This window comes from Cololabis saira, chromosome 3, assembly GCF_033807715.1.
Source record: "Cololabis saira isolate AMF1-May2022 chromosome 3, fColSai1.1, whole genome shotgun sequence".
Taxonomy (NCBI): Eukaryota; Metazoa; Chordata; class Actinopteri; order Beloniformes; family Belonidae; genus Cololabis; species Cololabis saira.
The window spans coordinates 12383388-12402371 of NC_084589.1; positions in this window are offsets into that span (position 1 = coordinate 12383388).

An 18984-nucleotide genomic window follows, 5' to 3' on the forward strand; every position below is an offset into this window, starting at 1 on the left:
GGAGTTGGAGGTGAACCGCGTCCTCCTCGCCCCGATGATGGATACCAGCAGTGTTAAATTACAGCTAAAGTACACAGCTGCGTGCTGACATTGTGCAGTTCATTAGCCTTTCCAGACAACACGAAAAATATCAGCTTGAATAACGGCCTGCTGCTGGATTCTGGTATATATTATATAGCCGCTTCTTTCTGTTCCCTTTCATTCAAGGAAAGAGATTTGTTGTAATTATATTGAACTGTTTGGTTTTCTTTTAATGAATGAAATAAAGAATAAAATCTTAAATCTTAAATATATCCCGTTCACGCCTGGAGGATGCTCGGGGCTTCTCCATCTCTAACAACGGCTGCACATAATAATGATAAACTGTCACTGGGTTTAGACTTTCTTTATAGTGGACATATAGTTTCCTGAGTCTTAATGAAAAGTCTGAGATGCCAGAGATGCTCTGCAGCAGCTCTCGTTTCAACCATGCCTTCACACCTCTGTTCAAAGAAGCTGGTTTTACAGGGATATCAACTCCTCTTTCATGCAGAGTTTGGCTCTTTTTATGTCATTTTTATAAATCCTGCATAATGTTTAGAGATTAAACTCGTATCTACATCTGTGATGTTACAGTATCCTGTAAATCTGAATGACTCACTGAAAAGATATATTTAGATTTACAGCTTGTAATAGGATTATTCTATGTCAGAGTTTGTTTGTTTTGTTAACCTTGTGATTTGATTTAAAAATAATGGTTCAGTAATTTTATGATTCCCGCAGCAGCGAATCTGCCTGTGGATCCAAAATGAAATATAGCACTGCTGCTGTGTGATGCACCATGGTGGTTTGAGCCCAGTCCTAACATAACAAACAGTAACACTATTTTGATCGTGTTGTTAAACAGTCCAAATGTTAACTTTCTCATTGTGGTTATATCTGAAAGTTGGGAATGGCAGCAATTTAAGTGTTTTAATTGATGTGAGAAAAATGAACTGACTCCTCAAGCATCCTCGTGTGTTAGTTGACCGTTGTCCCTGGATACCAGAATCGATTGCTGACTGGTCCAAACCTTTGTGTTACGGCCACAGTTGGATATCTTAGAGTCTGGCAGGATCTTGGTCTTGCAAAATCCCTCACGAATCCAGCAGATTATCAAGAGAAAGAGTAGAATGAAGAAAAAAAAAAAATGAATTTAAGATCCGGGTGTTAATAGGTGTTAATATTTGACTCGAAATGTGAAACTGTTCTTTTATTGGTGGCGAAGAAAATGATTACAGTGAACTGGAGAGAAGTAAAACCACCAACTATAGGTCAATGGACCCAGAGATTGAAAGATGTATACACGATGGAGCGAATGACAGCTACTCTACAGCTCACAATGAACACTTTCCTACGGAGATGGACTTGCATTTCAAGATACCTGGGGGTTTAATGGATGGGATGATGTGAGGGAGAACTTTTGGGAGTTCCTCTTTATAAAATTCTGCTCAGCCACTATCCATAGATATTTCCTCTTCTACCTATCGTTGTTACCGTTATTATTTTTAATATTACAATCATGTGGTTCTTTAATTTACCTTGCTTTTGGCAGATTTATTTCTGGTCTGCTCTGTATTCACTTACTCTGTTTGATGTGAAGTCATATGTCAGGATATGTTCTGTAAAATGTTTAAAATGTTTAAATTAAAAAAAAAAAAAAATGTGAAACTGGTTGTGGCACATTGAAAAGTCAATTATCAAAAGTTGTTTGTATAATTCTGAATGTGTATAGCTTTATTAGTGGATTCAGAGTCAAAATAAATATCTGACTGGTGATGCTGCAACATGGAGGTGAGTGAAGCTTATCCCCTGGAGACGATGACAAGTCTGGGCTCAAGTGAAGCAGCAACCAGCAGCGTACGTCCTGCAGAGACAACGTGCATAACAAACCAGTGACCATGTTCACGGTCTCACCTGAATCTATGAACTCCCCCCAGGTGGGTCTGTGGATTCAGCGGGTCTGCAGACAACCTGCTCAGTGATATTTTGGATGATACAGTTCAGAGTCAGATTCTACAGGTTTTAAGCACTTTTGATGCTCCTTCTGTTGTATAAATAGAAGATGCAAATAGCAGAAAAGGGAAATTCTGTGTCACAATGACTGCTGTTTAAATACAACAAATGTTATTTTCTGACTTGACATTTTACTTAAAAAGAAGTGAAACAATAAGAATCCCTGTGTTTAAATGAGATTCTTAAATCAATAGCTATTTCCTTTCCCTGGAGATAAAGCAGTACACCATCACTAACACTGTCCAGTTCAGGTGGTACTGGCTGGAGTGCTAATGTTTTAACGGACTGTATTTGCTGCTGATTTTTCTCGTCCTCAGACTTGCAACAGTTCACGTCTCCACCTGGCTCCCGTGTGACCTGCTCTCTTCAGAGATAAATGTCCGGTAAAACAACACTTGACATCGCACACGTGGAATGATCGAGTCTATGAACGTACAGTAGGAATCTCAAATTGGATTTTCCGGGCCTTTGCCTTTACTAATGTGTTCGATATTATTTTTGGATTAAGCGAGACGGCGATGTGTGAGCCGGAAGAGAGAAATCCTGTCGGGAGAGGTCAAGTCATAAAGCTAGTTTCATCTCTGGGAGGAAATGAGCCATTAGATTGAGTTCCCGTTTTAGTCATCTAATACTAATGGGTCATCTATCCTAGAAATCTTGCCGTCATCCTGGAGGAGAGGGATCGCTGAACTTTTGCTCTCCTCAATCTTCCACTCACCCTGAAGGTGAAAAGTTTAGACCAAAAAGGCGGGATGATGGACACAAACACTCCATATTCAACATTTTCATCAAGTTGTGACCTGTTCACGCTTGTGAAAAATACCGGATCGTTACTCAACTCTGCCCTCTTCTTCAAAGTTTCTCTTTCTATTGCAGCAGCTTCTGAATTAATTGCTTTCCACTTTAGAAGCCTGACATTTCCAGTAAAAGGCTCCACTGGTTTTTCCGAATGAAACAATACAAAACAATATATCCATATCTGACTTTTCATTACACACAGGGAAAAAAATAAATAAATAAAAAACATGCACAGAGCAGAACGCTGCACAGAGAAGAGTATTTGCACTTCAAAGCCTCATCATTGGGCGGAAGCAGCTGATCTGTGACAACCACACTGCAAAAACTCAAAATCTTACCACAAATATTTGTCTTATTTCTAGTTAAAATGTCTCATTTTTAGTCATAAAAAACTCATTACACTTAAAACAAGAGTAATTACCAGAAAAATAACTTGTTATTTGACAATTGTCACCTGTTTCAAGTACATTTTCACTTGAAATAAGTAGAAAAATCTGCCAGTGGGACAAGATTTATCTTCTCATTACAAGTAAAAAAATCTTGTTCTACTGGCAGATTTTTCTACTTATTTTAAGTGAAAATCTACTTGAAACAGGTGAAAATTGTTGTTTTTTCCAGTGATGAGTCTTGTTTTAAGTGTAATGAGATTTTTTTGACTAAAAATTAGACATTTTAACTAGAAATGAGACATTTTAACTAGAAATGAGACAAATATTCTTAAGATTTTGAGTTTTTGCAGTGCAGTTTGGGGTCATGCTGGAAGTGGGTTTGATTGCAGTTCATTGATTGTCCACTGGGGGAAGACTCCAAAAGCAAGTCCATCTCCACTGGCTCCCCATGTGAAAATGTGCAGCAGTAAATATGTTTAACATACAGTATGTGCTTGTAGAGCTGTTGACTAGTGTTGTGGGACAGGATAGGATGGGGCAGTAAAGCAGCCTATAGCAGCTATCTTCGCTCCGGTTTGGAGCCCAATGTCCAGAGCTAACCGGGGGACACTAGCTGGACCGATTTTACCTCATCGGTCAGAATCTTTACACTAATGAAAACTAGCCTCCACCAGAACCCACAGTCCCTCAGCTCCCCACTCGCAGGGGCGGGAACTTGTCTGTGACTGACATTCCTTAACCACGCTTAGCTCTGATTGGAGGAACGGCACCGGAGCTGCAGGTGGTGCCAAATGAGCGGATATGATCTGAAAATAGTGGTCATGCAAATGGATATGACAAAAACACACTCACCAACTGCACCTTTAATGTGCCCTCGTCACGGAAAATCCAAATATCCAGGAAAGATGTGTTCATGTCATAAAAGCAGAGGTGTTAGTTTACCAGTTGTCACTTGCCAATTTAGTGGTTTGATTGAGGCTAAATGCATCGGGCTTGAGCCATGGTTAGATTTAGTTTACCTTGAATATAATTATCCCCTGAATTATGGAGAGCTGATTTCAGATCAGCTTTAAACACCCTGAAATGTGGATATCAATTCAATTCAATTCAACAAATTTCAACTCAATTCAAGTCATGTCATCATTAGGGCCCGAGCACTGAAAGTGCGAGGACCCTATTGTATCTGTGATGTTTATTATTATTATTATTATTATTATTATTATTCTCGCCGTAAATAAATTGCCTTTTTGGAGGCCTTAAAATGCTCGAAAACTCACCAAATTTTGCACACGCTTCCAGAGTCGCGTAAAATTACGTATTTTATGGGCGACAGGCATGGGTCCACAAGAATGGGCTCTATAGCGCCACCTATTTTATGTTTTTTGACGAGCCCCACAATATGGTTTGACTTACAGCAATGACCTTTATGTGTGTATTATATTAGACAAAGAGCTACAAAAAAGTCTTTTGGACCCATGGTCTAAGTTACACAGGAAGTCCGGCATTTTGAACAGAAAATGTCATTTTTCATGAATTCTGATCATTTCTAGGCCTCGTACTTTAACGAACTCCTCCTAGAGATTTTATCGAATTGGCTCACAACTTGGTTTGTACAATCTAGACACATGGCCGACGCTAAATTGCGAAGCTTTTAAGTTTCTGCCAGAGGGCGTGACCGTAGTGATCCGGCGAAGTTTGAGGTCATTTTTAAGCTTCGCCATCAAACATCAATTGGCTGTAATTCAGCAATACATGATTTGATGTGGTCGAAAACGTATGTGCATGATTGTAGGCTGAGCCTGAAGACATCTATGGTGGAATATTCAGGATCGGTTGTAGCGCCACCTGTTGGCACCAGGAATTGTCATGTCTTCTAGTTTGCATCTGTGCTCCAAACGAGATCAGTTTCTTGATCTCAAAGTTGGTGAGATAATAGGTAAGGCATTGACGATGAGTGACAGAGAAAACTGTAAGTTTGTGTCAAAGGGCGTCGCTGTCAGAGGTTGTCAAATTTCGGTGTCTCGCCATGAACATAAAAGTTGTTGTAACTTAAACATAATTGGTCAGAATCAACCCAAAATCAATTCATGTAATTAGGCTTCCATTCTGAACAAGTGGATATGACAATCTTGGATGAACTCCATAGCGCCACCTTTTGGTCAGGTATACATTTTTCATCAAATTATGTGCTTTAGTTACTGTTTGGTTCATCCAATCACAATGAAATCAATACATGTTATTGTTGTAAGTCTCCTTATTGACTGCATAGCCTATTGTGGTCAAAGCTTGAATGGAATTGCCATTTTTCGTCACTCTGACTTTTTTGGTAAAATAATAATTTAAAATCAGAGGTTTTGTTAAATGTCAATTAAATGTCAGATTTATATACCTTTCAACATGACTAAAAAATCATACACTGGTACCTATAGGTTTTTTTAAAGTTTGTAACTCTATTTTTTTCAAAATATGAACTTATTTTAAAATAAATCACATTTTTTTTTCTTATGTCCTACAACCTCCGTAACTCCCTAAATATATTGTTTAATGTGTTGTTTAAAGCTACAGTTAATTCTATGAAATTGTGTCGGACAGGTGATTTTTCCTTAATATTTATGTTCGATCAGTCTATCTGACAGTCTATCCTTCTCTGTCAGCAGAGTAGAGGAGAGGGGAGGGCTGCAGCTCCCGCAGGAGGACGGGGGGAGGGGGGGAAGGGGTGGTGGTGGGGGGGGGGTGAAGGGGGTTGGGGGGGTGGAGGGGGGGGCGTTGCGCGCGCAGCTCCCGCGGGGGGAGGGGCTGATGTTCAGCGCGGCCGCCATCTTGGTCGAGGCGCCGCATTGACTGCCTGAGAACGTCGGGCGTGGCCGCCATCTTGGATCGGTATCGCTTTGACTGTAGTCTGTTCACTTCTATTGAGGAAGGAGGTGTCTGCATAAGTAAAATAACTATAACTTGCTTAATTTTCAACCGATTTTCACGCGGTTTGCTTTGTTACAAACGGCAGACATGTAGCTATGATACAGGATGCTTGATGTACGTTAAATATGCAAGCTTTCATGCTAAAATACGTTCTGCAGGTAGTCACACTTCAGGTATACACACATAAGCAAGCCTTTTATTATTTTAATATTGCTGATTATGGTTTACAGTTTAAGATTCACAGAATATTCAATTTTTTTGAGATAGGATATTTGAGTTTTCTTAAGCTGTAAACCAGTGGTCGGCAACTGGCGGCCTGCAGGCCAAAATTGGCCCGTCTCCAATAATATCTGGCCCGTCAGATGACAATTGAAAATCTGATAAATATATATATATATTTTTTTTAAATTATTTACTATCACAAACAGGACAATTTCATAGAGATTCAGCCCCCCTGCCGTGAAATGCCCCCCCTCGTCATACTTTCCCACAATCACAGTCACAGATAACAAAAATCGGGTAAATGGTTATTGATGTCATTAATTAATAGCCTGCTTACTGTGTTGTCTTCCATAATATTTGTAAATATATACTTAGGAGTTTATGTTCAATGATAAGCAGACCTTTGGAGCAATATGAGCCATTCCTTCGAGAATTAATACGGCCCGAACCGTACTTTACTTTTCTCTTTCAAAAGTGTTACCGTGGCGCAATAGACGCCAAAAAGCGCGCCCCCCTTCATCTGATTGGTCCATATTTGATAGTTCCCCAAAAGTCACCAAATTTTGCATGCAAGCCAGGCCTGGCGATAAATTTGATATTTCATGGTTTGTATTAATGGGCGTGGCAAAATGGCTCAACAGCGCCCCCCGGAAAACTTTGTGCCTCAAGCCCCACAATACGGTTTGACGTACATGCACGAAAATCGGTACACACCTGTATCATGTCGCAACTTAAAGAAAAGTCTATTTGCGCCATGGCCAAAACCAAACAGGAAGTCGGCCATTTTTAATTAATTGTGTAATTTTGGCGCAATTTATGCCATTCCTTCCGCAATTAATACAGCCCGAACCTTAACGTGCACCCAGATGTGTTATACATCAAAATTTGCGTCTCCATCCTGCGACTACGCGCATTACTTTTCTCTTTCAAAAGTGTAACCGTGACGACGCAAGATGCCAAAAAGCGCGCCTCCCTTTCATCTGATTGGTCCATATTTGATTGTTCTCCAAAAGCCACCAAATTTAGCATGCAAGCCAGGCCTAGCGATAAATTAGATTTTTCATGGTTTGCATTAATGGGCGTGGCCTAACGGCTCAACAGCGCCCACTAGAAAACTTTTCTCTGCCATAACTTTTGAAAGGTTTGACATAAAGAGTCGTGGGTGGTATCATGGGACTCGGTATTGAGTCCTTGACCATAATTGGCGAAAATTAGGCCCGCCCCTTCTTCTGATTGGTTGTCCCGATTTTCTGCTATAACTTTTGAATGGTTTGACATAGAGATTCGTGGGTGGGGTCATCACATTCTGTATGGAGTCCTTGACCTTCATTGGCCTGAATTAGCCCCGCCCCTTCTTCTGATTGGTTGTCCCTTTTTTCTGCTATAACTTTTGAATGGTTTGACATAGGAAGTCGTGGGTGGTGTCATTTTTGATATGCTTATGGGGGGCGGTGGCCGTGAGTGCGAGGGCCCGTTCATCGCTGCTTGCAGCTTTAATTTCAGTTGCATTCAGTTCAGTACACTTTTACTTTTAATAAAAACATGAATAAAGTATGGTTCTCAGTCTTTTAACATGTTTTTGTCTTTGCTGTTGTTCGTTTGACACACACAGAACAACTTTTTCAGCATATTACATTTTTTTCTTGAAAGTATGATTGACACTCAACACTTTTGTTAATCCACTTATGTCTTTAAGGCTGGTTAATACATATTAGTTAGTGATATTCTCACTGTCAAGTTATTCTAATCAGTTTGTTTGTGGTTATTTTTAAAGTAATTTCACAGATGGCGATTACGAGTAAAACAGGCATATTTTTCTGCCCCTTCTTCCTCTCCTACAGAGAAGACTGTAAAGCATCAGTGAACAGTCTCAGGAAGTATCGGCTTGAATGCTGGCGAAGACATAGATGCCCTCTAGAGAAAAACGATAAAACTTTAGAATATCTAAGTATGGTAACCTGCCAGCACTTGTTATTTGAAGAACAAAAAAGAAAGAAGAAAGTGCTGTCATGTTTGTATGCGAGGAGGCTGCTGAGAATATTTAGCTCTAAACAACTCAGCGCCAAATTAGTTTCAGCGAGCCTCCAGCGTGGCCGTAGCTGCTCAACTGCTGTCTTAATTCCAAAGTTATGCAATCTTTTCCTTCTGGCTTCCCCCTCTTCCCCCATAACTATTACAACCACCCGTCCGCCCACGCTGCTCCCGTCCTGGCATCCTAACAAGACCACTGGGCATATCCGTCAACCTTCGGGGGCTCATTAGTTCGTGTATTGGTCTGAACGAGGCTCGGTGGCCACCGTGGAGCAGAACCCGGGCCGGGCCTTCAAACACACAAAGACCACCATCGACCCGCTCCCGGGGAAGAACAACGCAGTCGCTTCGGCGGAAAAAACGATTCAAAACAGACACCTAGAAAGTTGTGCATCCCTGTTGTGGAGGTAGCAGGAAACAGCTCGGCGTTTGTAGTTCACCTCTCATGTCAACTCTAATTTCTAACCTTTTAAAGTGTTTGGAGGTGGGCAGGCAGACACAGGCTGAGCAGAAAGGTTGTGGTCTGACAGGCTGGAGATATTTTCAGCCGACAGCTGACGGCAGAGATGGAAGTCCTGCTGGAAGCGGGGTGCTAGGATGATGCCATCTCTGCCGCTGCTACAGCTTGATATTTCCTCTCGCCTGAGGGAAGATGAATTGGCTGCTGTTTCTGCCAGTATGTACAAGGAGGAGCTGTATGAGGTGGGGAGAAAAAAAAAAAGCTCATCAGCAGTTATGTTTTGGAGGTTTTACGAGGAAAAACAAGCAGTTACCTTTGATTGTTGTTGCAAATCTGCGTTCCAGGAAAAGAAGCACCCCGTTTGTTTCAGGAAAGTGATTCAACGGGGTTGTTAAATTTTAGGATCTAGACTTGGAGCGGAGTTATCACACCGACGTTACGAGATGAAATCGGACTTCTCTAAGAGGCAGCCAGAGGCTGATGATGATGATTTGCAACGGATCGCATCTGCTCTATTACGGGACTTTTGTTTTCCAAAGTATTTAGGAAAGACAGCTGATTCGCCGTCTGTGCCCTGCGTATATGGACCGCTGTATTGCTGCTGCGGGGATCTAAATGAGCGATGGATGGAACTGGGAACGGGAGTAGACGGGGAGGGGGTTGTTGACGACAGGCCAATCTGTCTGCACTCATGTTGAAGACAAATGGTCCAATCTACACACATTCAAGTGCTCTGTGCTCGCTCATGGGGGTGCTTTGTGCATCGGTGGTGCGGCGCAAGCAACGCACGACTTGTGGAAAGACAACAGATAAACGGTGCATTCGCACTGAGGAGAAGACAAAGAAGTGGAAAAGGGCGACTGAGAGAGATAATGAAGGTTAAGCAGTCATTCAACTACAAAACACTTCTCTTACCTGGTCAAGACGCTGTCTTTTTTACAGGTCAAGCTGCCCCATCCAGTCTGATGGGGCTTGATACCGATGGTTCTGGTTCTGCAGCATTGCTAGTGATACAGGATGTATGTGAAAAGAGTCCCTTGACCCTTACCTGTTTGAAACCCAAACAAAGCGTAGGTTGGGTGTTTTTAAAGGGGACATATTATGGCATTTAATGTATATTTTAAAAAGGCCTTGAATGTCTTAAAAACAATCTAAAGCTTCTTTTTTCTACATAAATCAGAAATTCAGCCCGTGGGCCATGTTTTACCCCTTCTAACCCCTTTTTCTGTGCTTCATTCTGAGGGAAAGGGGTATGATAATGAGGCTCTGCGCTGATTGGCTGCTTGAATGACGTGTAGCAGGGGAGGAGACAAAGCGTCGCTCCAGGGAGAAGAGCCGACTGCGTACACAAATCGTGTCCCATGCGACAGAGCTTCGGCGACAAAATCAATTCCATTGCTTTATTTTTTTTGTATTGGACTGTCCTAACTGCCCGCGAATTTAAACGGTTTCAGTGTGGACTGAGAGCGTCCGATGTCACGCAGCTCGACGCGATAGTCGGACGCTCTCATTCAGTTACACGGTGGAAACGGATCTTAAAGCCTGATTTACGGTTCTGCCTTAAATCGACGCGTACCCTACGCCGTAGGCTCTGCGTTGGTGTAACGCGGAACCATAAATCAACCTTTAGTCACCTCGTCTTCACACAGGAAGATTTAATTGAATTCTAAACAGGTACACCACAGTTATTTACTCCAATTCCTCATCATTTCTTATGTTACAAGACAAATGAATCATGTTAACTGTAAATAAATCACAACACTGAATTTTCACAAATGGCAACTTTATTGTTAAAAAAATAAAACATAAGTTGTATATAAATAACATTTATGCACTATTGCTGGCTCAAGGAAGGACCGTGCGTCTTCTGAAGGTGCTTCAGGTGCATTGCTTAGAAGATCTGAAACCATAAACAGAAGAAAAATGTATTACGGTACTAATAGAGCCACCGGGGCCCGGGGCTCCTCACCGGTCCGGTCCGTGAGCAGCTCCGGCAGCTCCGTATGTGGCCCCGGTGCTCCGGAGCTAAGCTAAATACTTAGCCCATGCAAAGATCATACAAATGTAAATAACATTAAAAATTAACGTCACTTACCGCTGACTCGTATGCAGTTGCCGGGTCCGTGCTGTTGGAACTGATCCTTTTATGCAAAACCTCATTTTAACTGTCCCTCGCTGTTCAAACAGCCACCGCTTCTGAACAATGGCGGAGCTCCAGCCGGCAGAGAGAGTTGTGGGCGTGGTTTCAGCAGCGGAGGCCGACCTATGGAAATCTGCTCCTATCGTTACGTAACGATAGGAGCAGATTCTGAACGGCTCGTAGAAAGTCACATGACACTGGAAGATTCAGTTGGGCGGGGGTACAGACCTTGCAGAAATTCATGGGATTTCATCTTTCCTGTGCTGGCAGGCTGAGGGGAGACCACTTTATATATGTTAAAACAAGAAAAAACACGTTTTTCATAATAGGTCCCCTTTAAGATAACTAAAAGGTTATTGTGCCTTCCAGTTATATTTATACAATAAAACTCACGTTTCCCCTGTAGCCTTGTTCTGAGCTGATAGCCAGAAGTGACAGCTTTGGTATACTAGTAATTTTCTTTCATTACGTTTGCTGTTGCCATGACGTCCACTGCAGCTCTATGAACTAGTTTTATCGTTGTTGATGTGTGACATAAAAGTGATTCAAAATTGTCACCAGAGATGACTGGTACAAAAACACAGAGTTATTTCGGCCAGTGTTTGCCAGCAGCAGGCAAGCCTGACAACACTTCCTAAAAGTAATCAAATATTAATTTAAATCAAAGCAGAACTGACGCACTGACATCAAAAACTATTTTCTTGCTGCTTTTAACTGAATGCAAATGTATTAATTTTTGCAAATAATGTTTAAAAAGGTTGGTAGAAACTTTAAAATTGCATGAAACAAACATTGAAATCATGCTGTTAAAAAAGATTACAGCAGCCCTGCAAAATCCTGCTTTTTCTTTTGTGGTAAATTCTTTATTAACAATGGTACATACATTATTTATCAGCTAGCACAGAAGCATTGATCATCCGAAGTGTGTTCTGTTAAATAATGCCATCTAATGGACCACTGTCCGGTAGTTCTGGAGAGAACAGAAATGCCTGCCTCCACATGTGGCAATGCTAAAGACTATAACAAATGTAAGCAATTTCGCCCCATATATTATGAAAAAGGAATTGTAGCATTTGTCTTCCTAGCATCTCTGGAAGACAAGAAAACTGTGGACCAGCAAGAGAGAAATAGAATAAAACACACACAAAAAAACCTCCAATAATGCCCGACAACTTTTTTTTTTCTTTCTCTCCAAGCGTTTGAGTTGATTGCAACCGCAGGGTACAGTGGCCTTCTGTCTGCACAGCAGACCTGACCTCTGGAGCCCTGCAGCACCACATCCTTCAAAAGAGGAAACCTGGAGCCAAAGTGAATAATAGACCGAGACGCATTCCCACCAGCCAAAAAAGCACAGTCTCCGCTTTTTTTCTTTTTCGCCTGTGCATCCCTGCCAGTTTGCGTGTTACCCACTCCCTCCTGCCAAAGAGAAGCCTTTTGTCTGTTCCAATGCATTTCTGTGAATCTAACTTTAGAAGGCATTCAGTCTTACGTGTCCAATTTTCTGAATGGTTCTCAGATTCTGCACATTATGAGTCTCTTGAGGCGCTGACGTTTTTGAGGTGCAGGCGTCACATTTCGTGGAACTTTGCCCAAATTAAAGGCCCCGTAACACACAGGTGTCCCAGGCAGCATTGTTCCTTTAGACAGAAGCCCTTTTTTCAGTGGATGGTTTATTGCAGACACAGAACAAAGACCCCCACTATCCTACAGGGCCAGCAGGAGGAGGGCTGGGCTTTCTGACAAGCTGAAAGGATCATCCTATCCACTTTGTTGGTGAAATATTTATCTCCCATTTTCTGCTACAAGGGCATTCTGTGACTTATAACTACACCTACCTGTCTATGTAGCTGTTGTTTCATTTTCTTATTTCAATATTACCCAAATGACAACATGTTACTACTAACAATCCATTAAATTAGTACTATTTTAGTAATATTACCAATTGTTACTAGAAACAAGAGTTAATTGTAATTGTAATCTGGCAATGGAAATGAATATCAGTAATAATATTACCATTATTGTGAAATGAAATAACTCAGTATAGAGTTACTTTTATTGGTTTTTGATTGAAGTTTGCAGAAGGAACTATGATGTGTTCTTAACTAGTTAGCTGTGACACAGAACAAGGACATTATCTGGGAAGATAGATGTGGAAATGCTGTATATCGGGTGGACTTATGCTCATTACATTGGTTTAAGTAGAAAAAACCAAGATAATAGGGCACTTACTGTATTTTGTTTAGGTATCTTGACTTTTTGGAAGACTGTGTATCTGCATCTGCCATGTCTGCACTGCTTTTCATAATAGTTTGGGACGGTTCAGTGTATGAATAATTTGTGCTGGCAGAAAAGCTGCTGAGAGATTAGACCGTATAACAACGGACTGGACGGACGGACCCTCAGGTTTTCAGAAAAGACAGTTTGAAGCTCGTTTTCCAAGACTCTCATACATCATTTTGACAGGAATCTTGTTTTAATCCAGAAATGGGTGAATGGGTGGAACGACCTTCCCCTCCTTACTTTATCTAAGCTCATCCTCACCTATGATGCTAACAAACGTGCTGATTTACATGCACTCTGTCTTAATCCGTCTGACGTGACAACCAAATCAAGTACTGCCGGAGCGCTGACTCCGCTGGGATCCGTGCTCACGCCCGTGCTTCTTCTTCTTCTTCTTCTTCTTCTTCTTCTTCGTAATTTTGGCGCAATTTATGCCATTTCTTCTGTCGTTTCTTCGCCCGAACCGTAACGTGCACCCAGGTGTGTTAAACATCAAAATGTGCGTCTCCATCCTGCAACGATGGGCATTACTTTTCTCAGTGAAAAGCGTTACCGTGGCGACGCTTGACGCCAAAAAGAGCACCCCCCCTTCATCTGATTGGTCCATATTTGATAGTTCCTACTTTCTGCCATAACTTTTGAATGGTTTGACATAAAGAGTCGTGGGTGGTGTCATCGGACTTGGTTTTGAGTCCTTGACCATAATTGGTGCAAATTAGCCCCGCCCCTTCTTCCGATTGGTCGATATTTGATAGTTCCTATTTTCTGCCATATTTTTTGAATGGTTTGACATAAAGAGTCATGGTGGTGTCATCGGACTTAGATTTGAGTCCTTGACCTTTATTGGTGAAAATTGGGGTGGTGCAGGAGCAGAACATGTTTTGACTCACTGGACATTCAACAAGAGATGACGATAACAGTCTGTGGACAGATGCTGAAATAAAGTTATACACAGGGAAAAACCAAAAAAACGCCAGGAAAGCAATGAGCCAGAACAAATAGTTTTCGACCGTGATCGTGTTTTTAATGGGCTGTGCTGGTTGACATTTAATATCTTTTAACATTTGAAGTTAGATCAATATTAATTTTGGGATGATATGCAAATAAATAGATTGGCATATAAAAAAAAAAAAAATAAGGGGTGTGTGAAGGAGTTGCTCTCAAGACTCATCAGACGTTACTCCCTGGTCAATCAGTGGCCTGCAGCCTGGTGAGATTACATTTTCAGCCCGACTCGAGTTGAGCCGAGTAGATACTAGTGGAAAACATCTTTCTGTCTTGGTTTCCCAAGTTCTGCTTTGGCCCTCCTTGCCCAATCTTCCCTGATTGCTCCACCTGTGGTTCACCAGCTCTCTGTCCCTATTCTGTCAGTGCAGCTGGACAGCCTGTTGGTTTTATTAAAGCACTCGCTTTGTACTCCTGCTGACTCAGTCCCCTGCATGTAGGTCTTCTCCTTAACAACAGCACAGTTTCTGACAGAGGTAGCAGCTGACAAGCTAGAGGCTTGTGGGCCCGACCACAGATCTGGAAAAAACAACCAAAAAACCCTGCCAAAGTTGATGCGTTTGTATGCTCAGCCTGTCACATGGGTGAAGACTAAGCTTGTTGGCCTAATTATGCGTAAATGTGTGCCTTTGTAAAGTGTTTACCCCATGAGATACACTAAATATTCAACAGCATTGAATGAATGTGAATGTTTTTGCACCACGTCAGGAGAATTAATAAAAATAAATACATGTGTTTTTAATATGATCTATTGACACACCTTGGCCAAAGGCTAACCGTTATTACTTCATCGTCCGTAAGTCTCATGCTACCTCACTTAAAGAAGCAACCAGCCGATTCTACTAACCCAGCATTTGGCTAAAAACAGCAGTAATTTATGTTTTTTCGCCATCGAGTCAACATGTGAAACGGGATATTTGGCGGTAAATGTCTGCTGGCAGCTCTGCAGCGATTTCGGCAGGGATCCGCTGAAGGAGCTAGTAGCCACTGCTAGCTTTAAATGACATACTATGAGCTTGTTCCCGTCAGCTTCCCTGGCAACATGACTGCGTGCAGTACAGCTTCAAAACTGTTATTCAGAAACTAATGAGTCGCATGACTAATGCTTTGTCCATGCCTGTGACATGCAACCACATCAGAGGGACACACACTAATGACGTTGTCGCTATGTAGATCAAACAGATCTATTCATCTTACAAACGTTCTAACCAAGTTACTGATAATAAATCAACATTTCAAATGCATTTTAACCATGAGGAGAGAGATGCTGCAGTGGCTGAGGAAGAGGAAGTCATGAACATTGCAGATGTTGTCTGACTTGAATGTGATGACGATCAACTGTTTTTTTCCCACCTCACCACAGATTCACAACAAGATTCGTGGCTACGGAAAATCTGTCTTGTTTCCACTTTCCCTCGGTAAACCTGTATGAATCATGCCACCTGGTGTTCAAAGCAAGAAAGTCAAGTTCTCTATACTGTATATGGGTTGACTTAATGCGACATTTGCATCAAGTGTGCATCGTGTCGCCAACTTGTAGCGTTTTTTACTACATAGTTTCACTATGTAGTAAAAAAAAACGAACAAAGTTTGTGTTTCCAAATGTCTGCGACTGATTCATGCTGTACTACTTTAGCATCAGATGTTTGCACAAGTGACCAACTTTTAATTTGTCAATGCACTCAACGCAAATAACACTACAAAAACATCAGAGGCACACCATCATTCGATCATCTTGTCATAAGTGTATGCAGCTTACTCAGTGCTGAGTCCTGCAAAGAGCTGGATCTCTAATTCCGATGAGCAGAGGAGTTTACTAGCTGCAGAAATGTTTCTTGAAGAGCTGAGTCTTTAGCTTGCTCTTAAAAGTAGTTACAGACCCTGCAGATCGGACAGTTTTTGGTAGGTCATTCCACCATTGGGGAACAATGGAGGAGGAGAGTCTAATTACTGATTTCGGGTCACGTTGTGGTGGAAGCACTAGAGGTCTCTCACTGGCTGAGCGGAGCTGTCGAGCGGAATTGTAGCCCTTCATCCATGCAGAGATATCAGAAAGACAGGCCGATATCCGCATTGAGACGGCCGTGTCGCCAAGTGGGAAGGAAAGGAAGAGCTGGGTGTCATCAGCATAGCAGTGGTAGGAGAAGCCATGAGAGCGGATGATTTCACCTAGTGAGATGGAAGAGTGAGAAGAGAAGAGGGCCAAGCACCGATCCCTGTGGCACCTCTGTTGCCAGCTCATGTGATCTGGACACTCGCCCTTGCCATGATACTCTGAAGGATGTTCCTGTGAGGTAAGACATGAACCACAAAAGGACAGATCCTGAAATGCCAAGCTTTGAGAGTGAGGAGAGGAGGATGTGATGGTTGACCGTGTAAAGGCATCAGACAGGTCAAGCAGTATGAGGACTGAGGACAGACCAGCAGATCTAGCAGCCCGTAGGGACTCAGTAACTGATAGAAGAGCAGTTTCAGTTGAGTGGCCTAAAGCCAGACTGATGTGGATCGTACAGGCAGTTGTTGTGAAGGAACTGTGAGACCTGACTGAAGACGGCTCGTTCTAGTATTTGAAGTTACGTATAGGTCTTTGAAACAGTCACAGGGGAACACCCGGTCTGAACTTTACTAGTTCCATGTGATGAAATGGAAAGTAATGTGAAGTCAAAATGAGTAAGTAAAGAAATATTTCTTGATTTCCATAGATATCTGCAGCTACGATCTTATATCGATTGTGAATGTAAACTGAAAGATCTCTCAGATGTCGAATTAGAATTTTACCACATTCTGAAAAATGCCATGACAATGACTCCAGCCAACTCCATTTCCAAACTGTACACAGCTATATCCCATGCCAATAATAGCAACACCCTTTACGTCAAGGCTAAATGGGAAAGGGAAGCAAGGATTGAGATTTCTGAGGAGACAACATCTAGCTCCATGGACTGGAGAGAGCATTGTTGGAAGAATATTATTAGATATTTGAAGACACCGTACCAGGAGAAATACAAAGGTCCAAATTTGCCATGTTGGAGACAATGTGGCTCGACTGTGGCTAACCACTATCACAATATCCAGGCTTCAGTAAGCACAGTTTTTAACATTCAGTTTCCTCTGAGTTTTGATGTAGTATATCTAGGTCATGTTACTGTTTTGGAAGGTAGAGCGAGAGATAAAATTGCTGCAATTTCTCTTAGTGGAAAGTAAAAAAGCAATTACCAGGAGATGGTTAACTCTGATTCCAGCTACTCTAGAGGACTGGATTGGTTTTACCTTAGAGATTTTTAGGATGGAAAAGGTTACCTTCCAACTAAAAACACAACGGGACATATTTTATAAGATTTGGAATAACTGGATTGTATTTATAAACCCCCATGAGAGCAGATTTAGTTTGATTTCACTGGTACTATGTAACTCGTTGATTTGACCTTGACTGGGTTTTGTGATTGGTTTAAGCAGCAGCAGGTGACCCCCTGATTTCTGTAGTTCATGTAAACATTTTCATTTGATTGAGTGTTGCTGTATCGTTTTATTGACTTGTCCTTTCCAAATAAAGAAACAAACAAAAAAAAAGAAATATTTCTTAAAGAGTAACAGGGAAAGAGATTTTTTTTTTTTTTTGAGTAATGAGCCTAACACTGCTCGTCTTGTGGGAGATTTTAAATGCTGGCTATTTAACAACTCTCAAATCTAAAGAAACAGCTAGAAACAGCAGGGATATGTAGGATGTAGTAATGGCTGAGCGGACGCTTTTAGTCGTCACAAATGAAAAGGCCTTGATACGATGCCCGACCGTCAGATCTTTTAGTCTCACTTCTCCCAGTGTGGGAGAAGTATCCCGCCTAGATGTAGTGTACGCCCGTCTATTGTTGTCCGGCTATTTCAGGAAATGTCTAGAAACCAGGCTGTGATTTTCAGGTATTGAAAGAAGGAGTGTTGGATGGCCTTGTTTCATCTACAAGAGAGTCCATCCAGGATGCCTCTGGCTTCACGATTTGTGTCGACTTTAACAGCTTCTGCAACAAAGTTAAGTAATGATTCACCCCAGTTTGCTGCGGGGTGAATTTGTTATGTAGTAAGGGGAGAGATAGCCAAAGTCACGATTTGCTGCATTTAACACGATTTTTAAAGAGGCGAGAAGAGCAGGGAGATGTTTTTATTCCTGCCTCATCTGTGGTGCATTTGATTATCCAGCGGAGTTAATGGAGACATTTCTCATTAGTGATGTCTTTGAAATGATCACATTTTAGTTTGACTTTCACCTTTGCATGACCATATTACAATTAATCTATTGTATATGTTCATAAATGCATCACTGCGCTGCAGTGACAAATAATACCACAGTCTGACAGCTCGAGGGAAATGTTTCCTTACCACTGTGGAGAAGGAAACAGGAATGAGTGACAAGGAAAATAAAGTTTCCCTTTCAACCTGCCATCATTTAAAACCATGAAATATATTTTTCTTTTAACTGGTCAGTCTTGACAGACCTTAAAGAAGCATACCACTAATCTTTCTTGTCTTAACCAATTTATGGGAAGCACTAATCAGTCCCTTAAGAGTCGTCTGTGGCTTTTATAAGGGAAATAGTTCAAGGTTGTCACAGTAAATACAGCGTGTGGAGGCATTCAATTCCTTGAAATGACTTATGTGTTCTGCTCTGAAGAAGAGAAGGACTGGGAGGTCACAGATAATTGCAACTCTTTGAT